This window comes from Antedon mediterranea, chromosome 11 (genome assembly GCF_964355755.1).
Source record: "Antedon mediterranea chromosome 11, ecAntMedi1.1, whole genome shotgun sequence".
NCBI lineage: Eukaryota > Metazoa > Echinodermata > Crinoidea > Comatulida > Antedonidae > Antedon > Antedon mediterranea.
Genome location: NC_092680.1, coordinates 16389217 through 16405869, shown reverse-complemented (window position 1 = coordinate 16405869; position 16653 = coordinate 16389217). Strand labels below are relative to the sequence as shown.

General features: G+C 36.0%; 1 long non-coding RNA gene and 1 pseudogene across 1 annotated transcript; both read right to left on the bottom strand.

Annotated features, from left to right (window-relative positions):
• Positions 1-505: 505 nt before the first annotated feature.
• Positions 506-2384, bottom strand: LOC140062955 (uncharacterized). The gene is made up of 3 exons (XR_011847560.1): positions 1630-2384; positions 912-1016; positions 506-698 (listed from the first exon to the last, which is right to left on the bottom strand). It is a non-coding gene; the product is annotated as an uncharacterized lncRNA (long non-coding RNA).
• Positions 2385-8693: 6309 nt separating this feature from the next.
• Positions 8694-16158, bottom strand: LOC140062991 (uncharacterized; annotated as a pseudogene).
• Between the last annotated feature and the right edge of the window lie 495 nt (positions 16159-16653).

The following is a 16653-nucleotide window of genomic DNA, read 5'->3' as shown; positions in this document are numbered from 1 at the left end:
ACATGGGGTGCACACCGGCCATCTTTGTGTCCAACTCATTTGCCTAAAAAATTTATAACATTCACAATGCTTTAAAATTATCGAATTTAATATCAAAACAATCAATTTTTTTAAAGGTTTTTGTTAAGATAATAACGAAATCATAAGGTTACTGCGAACATGAAATGTAAAACAATGCATTACTACACTGTAAAAAGTAGTGTTAATGTTTAAACGCTAAAATTAACACGTTTCGGATAACACTTAATGAACACGTTTAAGTGTTAATGTCAAAATTATTAACACGTTTAAGTGTTAATGTTTCCGTAATTATTAACACGTTTAGGTGTTAAAGAAATTATTAACACGTTCAGGCGTTAAAAGAAATAACACATATACACGTTTATGAGTGGATAACACTTTATTAATGCTAAAACATGTTTATATACAGAATGGTGTTAATGTACTTTTAAATAGTATCTGTAAAAAACAATCATTTTTGTCACTGTTTCAGATCTTCTAAATGCGATCATTGCTTTGCGTTTTTTACTTTGGTAGAGAATGTTTGGAACAGTGTGCCCTTGAAAGTTTATAAACTGCCCTTCACCAACAATAAATATCTTTGTACTGCCGTCCATACACACAATGCGTAGGGCAAGAGGACTTTTGTCTTGAAGCTTTTCAGCCAGAACGTCATCTGATACGTCTATTACCTCTACCTGAAATATAAGGAAATGTAAATTGATTTCATTTTCAGTTATTTTATTTGATTGAGAGTCACTTTTAGGCATATCTAACTGATGCATGGTCAGGTGGATATTATATTTTAATAATAATAATAATGTCAGTTTTTATATAGCGCGCTACACAATTAAAACTCGGAGCGAAAATCGAACTATACATAAATCAATGTGTTATTACTAATCACCTACTTCCAACATTGTCATGACGGTATTGGATCTGGTACCTTTGCCTTTGACAACGGCAACCTTCTTCTCCAGGATGTCTAGTAGTCTAATCGAATCATCCTCAGCTCCCTCAAAATAAAATAAATTAATATAAAAATTTAAATTAAAAACAATTTAAAAACAATTTTTAAAAAATCGTAATTTCGCGGGGAGCCTGATAAACTAATAAAAAAATGTATGGACCTTAGAAGTAGGCTGGCCTAGCTAGGGGCTCAACTTTGAATTGGTCATATGACCCATTTATTTTTAAATAGGTAGCCCGGTAGGCAAGGAGTAGGCAGGCATATTAATAATAGGTAGGTAGGCCTAAAATGAAGTACTAAAAATAAAGAGGGCCTAGGACCCTACTATAAAATAGTACTAGTAGTTAGGCACAGGCCTAGCTAGGCTAGTATTCAGAAAATAGGCTAGGCTAGCCTAGTAGGCCTAGGGTAGTAGGCAGGGCTAGCTAGGCCTAGACTACTACTAGGCTAGACCTAGGCTACGTAGGCTAGCCTAGCTAGTAACTAGGCCTACCTAGCCTAGGCCTAGTACTAGGCTAGCCTAGGCCTAGCCTAGTGCCTATTCTAGATAGGTGGCCAAGCTTAGATTTTCTAAACACTAGTAATATATAGCCTAGCCAGTGCCTATATACCCGGCCTAGGCCTAGTTCTAATGTCTGACTGTTCAAATGCGACCGGACCATAAACTCGGGGAGAGAGGACATGCGCCAAAAGGCGCGCGCGGCGGTGTGTAAGAAAGTAGTATGGCGAACGCACTGGTCCATCAGGCCGGCCTGCGATTTTTTTTTTCGTACATAAGTTGGGGACCCCCTCATGAAACGTCACAAAATAAACATGAATAATTCATCAGTTAAATGTTCTTGTTCCGTGTGCACCCAAGCGTATAGCAACAAGAAGTGATTACACAAGTGCGGTACGATTCTAGGCCTATCTCCGCGCTGTTGTTGCGGCGTGCGATTTCATAGAATAGCGGCGTTTTGTGTGGATTGTCGAAATAATCAGCCTTTAGTTTATGATAGTGTTTTTAATATAATTTATTACTAAAGAATTACGTGTTAAAATTATAGTTTCTATTAATACTATTAGGCCTAGGCCTAATTATTAGTCTCTAAACATATGTCTATTCTAGTAGAGCGTGTGTGTGTGTTTAGGTATGACACAATCCGAGTAATAAGTCAGCAAAATTAAACAATAAACATTACACAAAAATACATTTTTTATTCTCGTGGGTCTAATCTTCCCATCTCATGTGTTCATATACGCGCATTTTTAAAGTTCCTTTGAGTACATGCATTGTTTGATAATAAAATAGCAGAATTAAAAAAAATACAGTACACAAATTATACACATTCTTTATTCTTGTGGGTCTAAGCTTTCTTTGGGCTATGTCCAATGAATTACTACTTAGTTTAATGTCTTGCCTAGCTGTCGATTAGCCTCGACTCAACACATTTTGTGTGAAGAAGAGTGCGCGAAGGCAATCGCGTCAATTGACTTAGAATCCTAGGCCTAGAAAGTATCGTATCGCAGTTGTGTAATCGCTTCTTGTTGCTATACGCTTGGGTGAACACGGAACAACAAATTTAACGGATGAATTATTCATGTTTATTTTGTGACGTTTCATGAGGGGGTCCCCAACTTATGTACGAAAAAAAAAATCGCGGCCGGCCTAGCCTAATCTATGTTACAGTTAAATAATAGGAGATCCTAGCTAGGCCATAATGACAAATATCCTTCACTTCGAACTACGACCAAAACATGATAAAACTATCAGTAGTTCAAAATACAGATAACAATTACCTATACGATGAAAGAAGATTGATGTGATTAGTGATTGTGATCTTCTCCGATTATCTCGCTCGCCAATGGAAAACAATGGCGCCTGAATCTCTAACCGGCCTCTCCTCGCTCACGACGCGCGCCGCGTGATCATGTGACTTATCTGCAAGCGCTATGCGTTAAAACAGTGAGAAACTTCAACGAGTACTTTAAACGTCATGCGTTAATAAAATATTTTCACGGAGTAAATATAACAAAACAGGAAAAAAATCTGAGATATTCGTAGCTCTGATATTTATATTCATAGGTTTACCAATGTTTTTAATTCACGAAAATGAATAAGGCCTATCATAGCATAGGCCTATGTATTATTTCCCATGTAAAACTTTATTTTGAAATACAATGATCGTTATAAACACCATGGTGTTAAATGTAACGGCACTGATAACACACTAAGTGTTAATAATATGCTATTTTAACACCTACCGTTGATAATTAAACATCACAACGTGTTAAAAAACAACGCCAGTTTTTACAGTGTATAGAGAATCGAAACTAAACGCGCACGCGTAGAGCGTGCATGGAGCGCACAGCCAGAGCCGTTCCGAAATTGCTATTTTTGTTGTTTAAAATTATATTCGCAGTAACTTTATGATTTCGTTATTATCTTAACAAAAACCTTTAAACAAATTGATTGTTTTGATATTAAATTCGATAGTTAAAATTGTATTGTCCCCCAAAACATGAAAAGTAAAGATGGAAAAAATATTGATTTCGCTTATAAAAAATCAAAATATTAATTTTTTCTAACTCATCAGCTCAGAAATTCCTGAATAACGATAGCTAACAACTCATATATATGCATGTTAAGTTAATGATCATCCAAACAGATGAGATCCGATCTGTTATTTTCACCACCTAAACAAGCATGTGCGACGAACAGAAGAAAGTGCTGGGGTTCACCTGATCCTATATAAAAGGCTCTACCGTTAATTTGCCGGTAAACTAGACGTTTTTGGCTTATAGTTATACTGCTTAGCAACAACCATTCGGCAAATGTGTTGGTTGTTTTCTAGCTTTTAAAATGCTGTATAATGTTCATAATAAAAGCAATAATATTATTATTTTTTAAACATAGCAACAGCATTAAATAAATAAAAAAATACTACTACAGTACATGAGATAAAATCTCCATAATTTTATTGTGTGAAGATTTGCAGTACAATACAAAAATGAGTTAATTACTAGTATTCATTGAATTTCTGCATTTATTGTTGAGTATTTATTGAATTTCTGCATTTATTGTTGACAATTTATTTTCAACTATTAAAGTTGTATTGTCCCCCAAAACATGAAAAATAAAGATGAAAAAAATCAAATTTTGAATAGACCACTTTGTATTTATAATAAAGTTATTCACTTTCGCCGAAAAAAAATCGGAAAAAATATTGATTTCGCTTATAAAAAATCAAAATAAGTTTACCGTTTTTTCGAACTCATAAGCTCAGAAATTCCTAAATAACGATGGTTAGCTAACAGCTCATAAATATGCATGATATGTTAATGAGCATCCAAACAGGGGAGATCCGATCTGTTCACCACAAACAAGCATGTGCGTGGTTGATACCTAAATAGTTTAAAATTTCTATTTCCTTAACAAATCTACGAAAAAAAATTAGACGGACGAACAAGAAGACGATAAATCTGACGAATTTTCTGATTGAGGGCGCTATAATTATTATTTTCGCCAATTGTTTTGTATTGCCTTCAATAAACTAGCTATATTTCTATCTACAAACACACATTTCGTATTATGTTTATTATTTTATGTTCTTGAATAGGCATAGTAAAACAATTAGTATCAACAATATTAGACATTTTGTTAATTATTTTAGAATTCTATATATAAATATAAAAGCATTATTATGCATTAGACTATTAAGGTAGTGGAACGAATTATGCAGTTAAGTATCGCAGTGCGATGGAAACAATGAATAAAAGCAAAAGCGCGTTGTAAACACTTAATGTCGCACATTACGTGCGTTGAAACAGCCGTGTATACAGTAAACTGAATTATCATCATCATCATCATCATCATTTATATTATCACTATATTACTAGTTGCTGACTAAACTGGTATATTGCAATAGCACACACTAATATCAACTAAACTACAGTAAATATGTAAATATATTCATTTTCTTACAGTTATATGTCCAAGGCTGCTAATATATGGGAAGATCTTCTTGTGGACTATCCAACAGACCTCCTAGCCCTCAAGTTAGCCCAGGAAAACTATTATTACCTGGGCCAAAGTACTCCTATGAGAGATTCAATAGCAAGAGTATTTCCACATTGGAAACCATCTACACCTTTATATGGGTAAATGTTTTTTATACGTTTTAATACCTTAAAAGCAAACCTAGAAACGACCCAGAAACACACAGCAAAACTAAAAAACAATTAAATATGAAATTCTAAAGATGAGAAGAGAAAGTTGTTCTGTTAAAGTATGAAAACAATTATGTACATTAATAAGGTATTTTGGGTTGATTTTTTGACTGTAATTTACTAACTATTTGCAGTGACTTAATAGTAATAATTTCCTAAACATTAATAGTATGCTTATTTTAGCTACCTCTATGGCATGCATGCATTTGGTCTAGAAGAGAGTGGGATGTATGAAGAAGCAGGGATAGCAGCAAACAAGGTCAATAACTTCTCAAATCATAATGAATTGAATGCTTGCACATTGAAACCTAAGCCAAATCACTGCCATTACACAAGCAAAATGTGTGTTTCCACTGTATGCATTTTAAACAATGTTTAAAGCAGTGTATGACAATTTTAATTAATTCCCTTTGTAACATATATGCTACTCCTGTGGTTTCTGTAACATAGCAATTAAAGTACAGTTGTAGAGTGGTTTAAAGTTGTATTGTCCCACAAAACATGAAAATTAAAGATGAAAAAAATCAAATTTTGAATAGACCACTTTGTAGTTATAATAAAGTTATTCACTTTCGCCGAAAAAAAATCCGAAAAAAATATTGATTTCGCTTATAAAAAATCAAAATAAGTTTACCATTTTTTCGAACTCATAAGCTCAGAAATTCTAAATAACGATGGTTAACTAACAGCTCATAAATATGCATGATATGTTAATGAGCATCCAAACAGGGGAGATCCGATCTGTCATCTTCACCACATAAACAAGCATGTGCGACGAACAGAAGAAAGTGCTGGGGTTTCCCTGATCGTATGATGTAAAAAGCTCTGCCGTTAATTTGCTGGTTAGTAGAATTCTATTTTAGATGAATGACACATCCTCCTATAATAGTTATACAGTATATCGCAAACTAGACGTTTTTTATGTATAGTTATAGGCTTAGCTATCTAGGCTATAATATAAGCCTACTATCTAGGGCCTATAGTAGGCCTAGTTAGTACAGTACTGTAGTTTACTACTGTGTAGTGTAGCAGACTGTAGGCAGACAGAACCCACTTTGAGGCCTAGCTAGGTCCTATATATCGTACTCACCAAGCTAAGCCATCACTCCACAACTAGCTACAGGAAATAGGCCTACTATGTTGATGTACCATTGATATACATTTGGAGCTCGAATTAATTTTAAAGTCTAAAAAAAAGACTAACTGATGGCAAAAAATGAACATTTGGAAAATGATCAGCATACAGTACCAAAGAAGTTGACGGTAGAATAGATTGTTGTTGATAGCAACCAAAACGAAAACACTAGTAATTAGACTAGGCCTTTGTGAGGGAGGAGATGCACTTTTCAGGAATTCCTTACTGTACATTAGTACCCCAAATTGAAAACTTCAGATTCATGTACAGAAATAATAATTACATGTATGCAATAAATTGTGAAAAAATTAAATTTTCTATTTGACTTTTGTATTTATACATCATTGTTTTTCAATTTATAGACTAAGCTAATGAAGACTGGAACAGAGGTTATATCCATAATGCATAAAGGCAACTGGCAGTAGACTCGGTAGTGGAACACAAGATAAATATTGGATGACTATCATAAAGAATTAGCCAAATGTGTTGGTTGTTTTCCAGCTTTTAAAATGTTGTATATTTTTCATAATTAGAGCAATAACATTTGTATAAATTATTTTGCAAACATAGCAACAGAATTAAATAAATAAAAAATACTACTACAGTACATGAGATAAAATCTCCATAATTTTAATGTGTGCAGATTTACAGTACAGTACAGTAAAAAATTAGTTAATTACTAGTATATTTCATTGAATTTCTGCATTATTGTTGACAATTTATTTTCAACTATTAATTGATGTGTTGATTGTGGCATTACAGCAATAGCTTGTCTTCTGTGATTGTTCATCCATTTTAAAGTGTTATAGTAAGACACGTTCAAATAAATATTGTGAATGTTGCTACCACATTTTGTGTTGATTTCTTCACCATTTTCCACTACTTGCTCATATTGTTCATTCAAGTGTGTTAATACCTATTAATATAGAAGAAAGAAATTTTTTATTAAAATATGTACATAAAAAGTTTAATTGTGTGAATGTTGGTTTGAACGTTATTGCTTTGGAAGAATTTTTAACATAACGGTACTAAGTACTGTAAAGTACTCATTCCAAAAAATATTTAACTTAGATTATTCATTTTCTCTAAATAATTACATTATTGGATGTACAGTGTAGGCCTAGTTACAATTTTCACAAATTTATATTAGCATTAAAATCTAATTAATCATGAAGGAAAAACCAAGCACCATAATCTCCTGGCCCTGGTGGTGACCTTATTTTTATTTTTGGCAGCCATTCACAAGTTTTCGCTTTTTGAGTTTCGCTGCTCTTCTTATGTATAGGGTGACTTCAAAATGCCACGGGGGAATGATTTTCCGCTCGAGTTGCTTCTGGTAGACAAACAAACTCCGAGTACAGCGTGGTCAGTGTGTTTACTGTGTGTTTACGTATAGACAATGGCAGTCAGCACCGCTAGGTTGTCGTTGCCAAACATTGTTTTATCAGCAATAACTGATAATTTATCAACAACTGAACGTCGAAGATATCTTCAGAAAATATCAGGTATCGGTAAAGACACATAATTGATCGATAAAGATGAATTTTCGCACGAAATCTACAGTCTGCCGGACCTCACATCGATGGATATCATGGCATACTTAATCGCTACGCCAAGCCCATACACAGCTGAAAATTTTCAAGCCTACAAATCTACAGAGGCTTACAATCAATTTGCTAATGGATTTCAGTCGGATATGGGCATTTTTTGTCCCCCACACAGACCAGATTTTAAAGTTGTTAGACTCAGAGGAGATGTAAGCAAGTGGGTCTATGCTGAAGTGTGACAACAAAAGCTGTCCAATTAAATGGTATCATCACAGTTGCCTGAAACTAAAGGATACGTACAGTCCGAAGATTTGGTTCTGCCCTGATTTCCGCAAAACAAATAAGAAGGTTAAGAAATCTGGAAGCAGCTAAAGTGCTGTTAAAGTACAGGAAATTAAAAAAGGAAAAACAAAAAAAAAAACAGCTTTGTAATGCAGCCAGACATTGTCTGAAGGTCCGAAGCCCTCGTAAATGCAGGCGGCAAAGCTGTTTATTAAATATTAAATCCGCTGCTAAACTTGTGTGTATTTTTGTCAAGTGAAGTATTTGTATAAATAAAATACTATTGTTGTAAATGTGTAAAAGTGAAAATTGTATCATTTATTGTGTAATTGACACATACAACATATACAGAATACAAGTCATTTAACAGAAAGAAATAGACCATTCAAAACTTTTAATTCAATTTTATTTTTATTACAGTATTTCATAAACAAAGCTTTTCATCTTCATTATAAGGGCTTCAGACCTTCAAACATGAAAATGCATGTTATTGTTAGGCTGCATATAAAAAGCTATTTCTTTTTATCTGAACATTAGAACACTAAACGAGTCAACCACTTCTAACAATGGCAGGACATAAATTAAACAATGCACAGCATGTTCTGGCAATCTTGTCAACCTTAGGTATGCCTGTACTGTATGTTGTCATGTACTCAATTGGTAATGTTGAACTTAAAATTGAGTACTTTTGACGGACACCACCGATGACCCTCTCCACATGAATTCGTAAATGAGCAATTTTTCTTGTGGTTTCCACCTCAAGAGCAGACAGCTGTTGTTTTCCCTTCTTAAAAGCAGGAATCTTTGCTTTGCAACCATAAAACCCAGCATCATCTTTTATGTCAAAACCTCGGTCGGCAAGGATGACATCCCCAGGGAGCAGATAATCAAACAAATCTGACGTCAATGTTATGGTCTTATCTGTACCCCTGCCTCCCCATGCTGCAGACAAATATGAAATTGACCCGCATGGAGTGCAGCCAATTAAAAACTTTACTGTATTGTTGTGCTTGTAGCTGGAAAACAGTTGTGCCCTCGCTTCAAGACTTGAGGGCCACTCGCAAAAAACCTCAAAACAGTCAATTATTACTGCTACCTTCGACTGTACTCCAATGCAATTCGAAATTGCATTGGCATGGTTTTCCACAACACCTCCCTTTCTGGCCATACAATAAGCTTGTTCAGCACAGACATGGCATCCAGTCCCGTATTAAAAACTCGAGACACTGTTGAGTCACATATGAAATCGGCACGCAATGTCCTGATCTCTAAGGTTCAGTCGAAGTTTGAACAGTACAAAATTTAGTAACTGCTGGAATCGACTTACTGATGTTCTACTCAGGAATCTGCTTTTAACTAGTTCAAAAACCAACATCAATACTGCAAATGAAGGCAACCCTGTGTAGAAATGAGTTCGCTCATTGTCATTTTTAAAAGTTAACTCTGTTATTGGCGACTCCTGTAACAAGGAATGTGACTGGGCCTGTAAGACATCTATGTCAGCATAACACATATGTGTCTGTGTTGACATATCAACACCAAACTCTACTGTTTGAGTCGTTCGTTCTACAGGAGAAACATCTTCCATATTAGCCTCACCTAATTGGAGATCTAACAAACCTTCCACAGCAATACATTTCTTTTTTTCCAGTTCTCTTTTTTGTGACCTTTCGCATCGCTCCTTATCACGTTTTGCGGTGTGATCATCCAGGTCCAACCTGCCCAGGTCCAACCTGCCCATGTCTTGAGTTGGAGCCCAATCAGGATGGGCTTGCTCTGGAAGTGGCGCAGGCTTGCCTAAAAAGAAATATGTATACATGTTAAATACAGTATATAGACGTAATATAGCAATTTTTGGGTTTAATAAACAATATTCAATTCGGTGTTTATAAATACATTTTGACAACACCCTGTATGATGTACAGACTTCTATTAATCCCTATGATATGCATAACCACCTATGATTAACTAAGGTATAGTAATCAATTCACAGCATGAAGGCCCAGAATGGTATCAGCTGAGTTAATTAAAGGCTGGTTTCCTGTCGACGTAAGAACATCACTTTTGTTGCGACTACGTCGATTTGTCGTAAGAAATGCAGATTTTACAGAAAACCGATTACGATCAAAAATTTATAAAATCGACGCAACGTAAGAAAAATGGTAACGACAAACGATTTTACAGCAAACCGATGACCTACCAATTGTTGCGTTACGACGTTGTCTTCCGATTTTACAGGAAACCGGAATTTTTTATCTTACGCTTGAATGAACGCCCTTGCGTCACGTTTCTTACGAAAGTTGACTTGAAGTCAACTTTCGCAAGAGACGTAAGCGCAATCGTAACAAGCAACCAATGAGCGAAAAGAGTTATGACGTAATGTGTATGTCCTTATAGTGAATGAAAGCCGGACAATAACATTTGTATATGTATTTTTACTACTATAATTTTAGCCCACTTTACAATGTTATACATACTTTACAAATGCACAGTAGTTTCTATATAATAATGTTCTAATCAGGGAGTTTACAACTCATATCAAAATAAACAATCAGCATTTCAAAGAAATCGACATTCTTCTGTTGCGTCGCGAAAATGAACATTTGCAACAAGATAAGATATAGAAAGCCCCTTTGTAAGCAATATAATATTATGTAACTTTAAAAAAAATTGTTTGCTTGATTTTGTATATAGGCCTGTAAATAATGGGTATCTTACTGCGGTAGTACTATCTCATGCTCGATTAGATATGCTTATAGGCCTATAGGCCAATGACTAGCCTAGGGCCTAGATAGGTTTAATAATAATAGGAATCTCGAAATGATTTGCCTTTTTAAAATTTTGAAACTATTTAGAGCTAGGCCTAGAGGGCCAGGATAATTAATTCATATTTTGATTCATACAAAATAATACATAGGCCTATACTAGCCTAGGCTAGTTTGATTATTTGGTCAAATCAATTCCTATTAGTACAGTATTAATTAAGTATTTTACTAATACTAGGGCCTAGCCTATCTACTGAAAATAATATGTTGGTGTGCTGCACTGACACTGCTGCTGAGTAGCTACAGGTACAATAACAACATTCAACATTTCGCGCGAAAAAAATGATAAAACCCGCTCTAAAAAGAAACACCAATCAGAGATGTTGTTTCAAATACGTCATAAATCTGACCGACGTAAGAAAAAATTTCAACTTTCGTAACAAAATCGACGTACGTGTGTTTCACAGCCAAAATTTCAACTTTCGGGAGCAGCATAACTACAGATGTTTCTCTGCGGCCCGACACGATCTTGACTAAGGTCAACGACGTTAAATTTTTCTCAACTTTCGTAAGAGACGTAAGAAGCGTATGAAACGCAAGAATCGTTGCAAAATTTGACTTCTTACGTCAACAGGAAACCAGCCTTAATGCACATGCATCCTCCATCATAATTATAGATAGCATAGGCCTATTCATAAACAATGTAAATTGTGTGAAACTATATCAAATATATGTATATAAATATAGTCTAGGTTAACATACAATACTCAACAATGTTGAAAATCAATACATACCTCCAATAAAATGTTTAGAACATACACGATAATTTTCGATTTTGTTAACATTTTGTCTAGCCAGACCCTCTGCCTTTTGGCCTTTATTTCTTGCTTTTTAGCACCATAGCATGTAGCCTCAAAACTTTAGGAATTCTAAAAAAAGAAACTTCTACATCTCTGTTTGAACGAATACCACAATCTTTCGGGTAGTAACAAAGTGCGAGGCAGCGAGGCACGCGAGGCAGGGAAGGCATGCGAGGCAAGTCAGAAATTTATGCGAGGCATCGTTTTACCATCATCAAAAAATGCGAGGCATCATTTTATCATTTCTCAAAATTGCAAGGCAGGAAATCACCGAAATTGAAGTAGCCTAGGCCCGCTAGGCTAGTTTCCTTTTGCACCTGCCTTGTAATTTAACCAAGGCTTTATCCTGAATACCACAGCTTAGAATTAGTAGGCCTACTTTAATGAAGAAAAATCACATAAAAGTAACAATAAATCCATTAAATTGGTGATTTTACAGACGTTGTTTTTCTCGCATTTCGCACACTCAATGTTCAATATTTTGGTTTCTATGGAACGCCAAAAGAGCAAAATTAATTAGAGGGCTAAAAACTCTGTGGAATCCATTTATATTTAACGCATTATTTGGTGAAAATCAAGTACAATTTCAATAGATTTTGTCACTGTCAGTAAGGAAAAATGTTACTGTTGATAATGTACACGGTTTCGTTAACCTTTTAAAGAATAAAATAGAAAAATTCATCATAATATCCTTAGTAGGATGTCCTAGGTCTAGACTAGGTAGTGATGTTGATTTAGGATCGATTATTATTCTTTGAAAACAGAACAGTATCAGCAGTAACATATTACAACATTTTTATTGACAAATTAACAAATATATTGAAATAAAACGTGTTTTTCACCAATAAATGCATGAGAAATTGACGCATTCCACTGAGTTTTAGTCCTCTATTATCGTTGCTCTTTTGGCGCTCCATAGAAACAAAAATATTGAACATTGAATAAGTGAAATTCGCGAACAGTGTGCGAGAAACACGCCTGTAAAATCATTAATTTAAGGATTTATTTGTTACTTTTTATGTGATTCTTTCATTAAAGTACTCATGAGGTATACTTCTAAGGTGTGGTATTCACACGATAAAGTTAGTTATCAAATTTGGAGTAAAAATACAAGCGAAGGAAACTAGCGCCAGGTTTATTAGTACGTACATGGACAACAATAAATAAAAATCGTTCGTAATATACCTAGCTTACTAAAACAGGAATAGTGTATCATTATTAAATATTACACCAATTATTATTTTATCAAAATTGATTAAATTATTTTCTACATAGGCCTCTTATCTAGGTTAGGGCTAAGCATATTAGCTAAAGTTTAATTTTAGGCCTAGTATTACAATTGTCGGACGTAAGTCTTTTTTCACACGCGCTCCAGAATTCTGTCGCAATTTTTTTCTTTGCGGCATGTTATTGGATCGGCATATCAGTTACCTTTTATTCACCGCCAGTTATTGAACTTGTCCTGGCAATCGCTGTTCACCTTATTTGCGAGAGAGGTACACGTGTTGTTCCTAGAGAATGGAATGTCAAAAATGTCTTTGGCACGCCGCTCAGAGAGAAGTCTGTGCGTTGCTGCTGAAACCACGTGCTATAGGAGGGGAATGCACCACAATCCTCTGAGCTGAGGGCTGAATCATTCCGCTACCTGCTAAATAGTAAAGAGGGATTGTCCATCTCTCGGGTCTACCGGATCTAGGCGCAGGGGTGTGACAAAATATTATTTTCACTCTGCTATGTTCGAGAGACATGTGAGTGAACCCGCTCGAAATGCCAACAAACATTTCAGTCATTTGATGAGTGTGTCGCTATAACAATTATTGTTTATCGAAAGTTGAAGACTGTCGTTCAGATTTTTGAACCGTAGTTTGGGCACTTTTGTAAAAGTAAAATTTGACACGATATGACTTGAATGAAAAAACAATCGTTACATAAAAATAAACAACATGATGAGTGTATACACGAATCTTTTTAGATACGCTTGTATCGATTGATTATTAGGCCTATAATATATCATAATAGCACGTTAAGATATGCCTCGCACCTTTTTGAAATTGTAAACTATATGCCTCGCATGCCTCGCACTTTTGGAAATGATAAAATGATGCCTCGCACAAATATTTGGCATGCCGCGCTTGCCTCGCTTGCCTCGCGTGCCTCGCACTTTGTCAACACTCCAATCTTTCACTGTACAGAAACTTGGCATTACTCAAAAATAATATACAATTGAAGAGCAAATAATACACGTAATCACTGTGTAAACACCATGTGTGAGCAAAGTAACTGGAGGTTGTTTGTCTACCAGGAGCATTGGAGCGTAGCGAGGTCAACTTTTATAACCTTTTGACCTCATATGCAATCACCCTATAATTTTTTTAAATCACAAACTCTACATAGGAAAGACAATTAAATGTTTTAAAAATGAATGAAAAGTGATATGAATAATGATAAAGGACTATTATTATAGTATTATTTTATTATACTAAAAATAAGACGAGTTGGTGGTGTCAAAATTCACACTACTAAAACCTTATTCTTTACTCCATGATCACAGATGAATGTTATAGGCCTAATCCAGGGGTGGCGCCAGGATCTTCCCGATGCGGGGGCTACATTCCCCGACGAGGGGGCTATGCGAGCGAAGCGAGCATCACTAGGCTGGGGCCAGGGGGCCGCCAAGGGCCCCCGGTGGGGGTCCAGGGGCCGAAGCCCCTGGAAGCAACGCGTTCTGGCGTCATTTGAGGTCATTTTAATCAGATTTAGGGTAGCCATTTCTTATAATGCATAAATAAAATACTGCGTGCAAAAAAACGATGCGCGATTACTGTTTCAATCCATATTTTTCAATTTAAAAAATAAAAGTTCAAAGAAAATTTAGAAAAATAGAGTTGGAGGTCCCGGAAATTGGACTTATTATACTTCAAAACATGAAACAAAATATATAAGTCCCTATCATGGTTGTGAGCTAAGAAATGTTTGAAAAATAGAGATGTTAGGTCCCGGAAAATGCACTTCTTGTACTTCGAAATATGACCAGCTTTATTGTTGGGGCTGAGCTAAGAAAATGTTTAAAACTAGAGCTGCAGGTCTTCAAAAAATTGCATTTTATACTTTGGAAACATCAGGCCTAGAGGCTTAAAAAACGCAAGCGTAGACCTTTTTTAGTCGGGGAAATAAGTTTATTCCTCCCAAGTGTATGCGTGCGTACCATCTGGACTTCCGAGTGGTGAGAAATTCATGACATACAGGACATTGAAAATGTAATAACTTAGCTATAATAAGATGTTGGCTAAGCGAAAATGGCATGTTTTTTTATTTAGTAATGGATGAAAAATTTATTTTAGGTGCCCCACGGTACAGAAGGTTACTTGTAAATTAAAAAATTGGTGAACATACGAACAATTAACATAATTCGTTTTTGCTGTGTGTAGCGTACGTCGACGCAGTACACGACGTAACCGTCGGTAAACTTCGCCTGGAAAATAACTATCAGTACACTTTTTGGTCCCTGAATGGAACATGATATCACGCGTCTCGACCCAACGTTGAACGATTCGTACAAAGGGATACCGCCAGACAAGTGCGAACCTAGCTATTGTTTAGTAGTAAGTTAGATCGCTGGCAATAATGAATGCATATAAAGTGCATAATATCACTCTGACGAACTCTCACGGTCAATGAAACGTCGCGGTTTTCTTGGCGCTGAAGCTAGAGCTACGAAGTGAACGCGAACGCTTTTTACTGTATATTATATTCCCCGACAAAAAGTACCCGTGTTCCCTTCGGTAACCATCGGTAAACTTCGCCTGGAAAATAACTACATTACACATTTTGGTCCCTGGATGGAACTTGATATCACGCGTCTCGACCCAACGTTGAACGATTCGTACAAAGGGATACCGCCAGACAAGTGCGTACCTAGCTAATGTTTAGTAGTAAGTTAGATCGCTGGCAATAATGAATGTCAATGGAACGTCGTGGTTTTCTAGGCGCTGAAGCTGTATGAAGTGAACGCGAACGTTTTTTTACTGTATATTATATTCCCCGACAAAAAGTACCCGTGTTTCCCGACGGGGGGGGGGGGGGCTAGGCTCCCCGACGAGGGGGCTAGAGCCCCCGTAGACACCCCCCCCCCCCCGCTGGGGCCACCACTGGCCTAATCCTAACTATTAATAAGGCTTACAAGTTGTATCTATTAGTATTAGGCCTACTACTCACTCAGGCTGAACCCTCACTCAGGCCTACAACTAGGCCTAGGCTCTAGTACTACTGCTAGGCTAGACTCTAGTACTACTAAGCCTAGCCAATAGATAGGGGATAGTACACTAGCCAGTACACAGCTGTAATATGGGCTAGCTAGGCTTCCTATACTAACTAACAAAGCTGCAACCATAGAAACTACAGTTCTTACTTACCAATCTGCTAGGGCTTCGCTTAGCCATAGTCTTTTCTTCAAGATAGGAGTTGTTTTTTTGTTGTTAAACTACAGAACCATCGGGGAACATTCCCACATCGTCGTCTCGCCATATCACGTCGTATTTTTTTTGTGATGACCTAGAGGTCACATACACACGTCACACACACCAAGAATCATACAATATGCATAATTCATAAGCTAATTCAGGTCAAGGGTTAAATTAAACCGGAAGCCAGCTGGCTGCCAGCCAACCGACTTCCGGTTGACTATTTTTTTACTTTAAATTACGATTTTCTTAGGTAAATAATTTTTTTTTTCGATCAAATTTTATTTCAAAGTGAATAACTTTTATGTATCATTAAAATGGCCTATTCAACAAAAATATTTTTAAAAATGATTTGTTCAGGGGGACAATACATCTTTAAAGCTACTTTTACATCACCGCCCGGATTCGTTCCTGAAACAAGATGT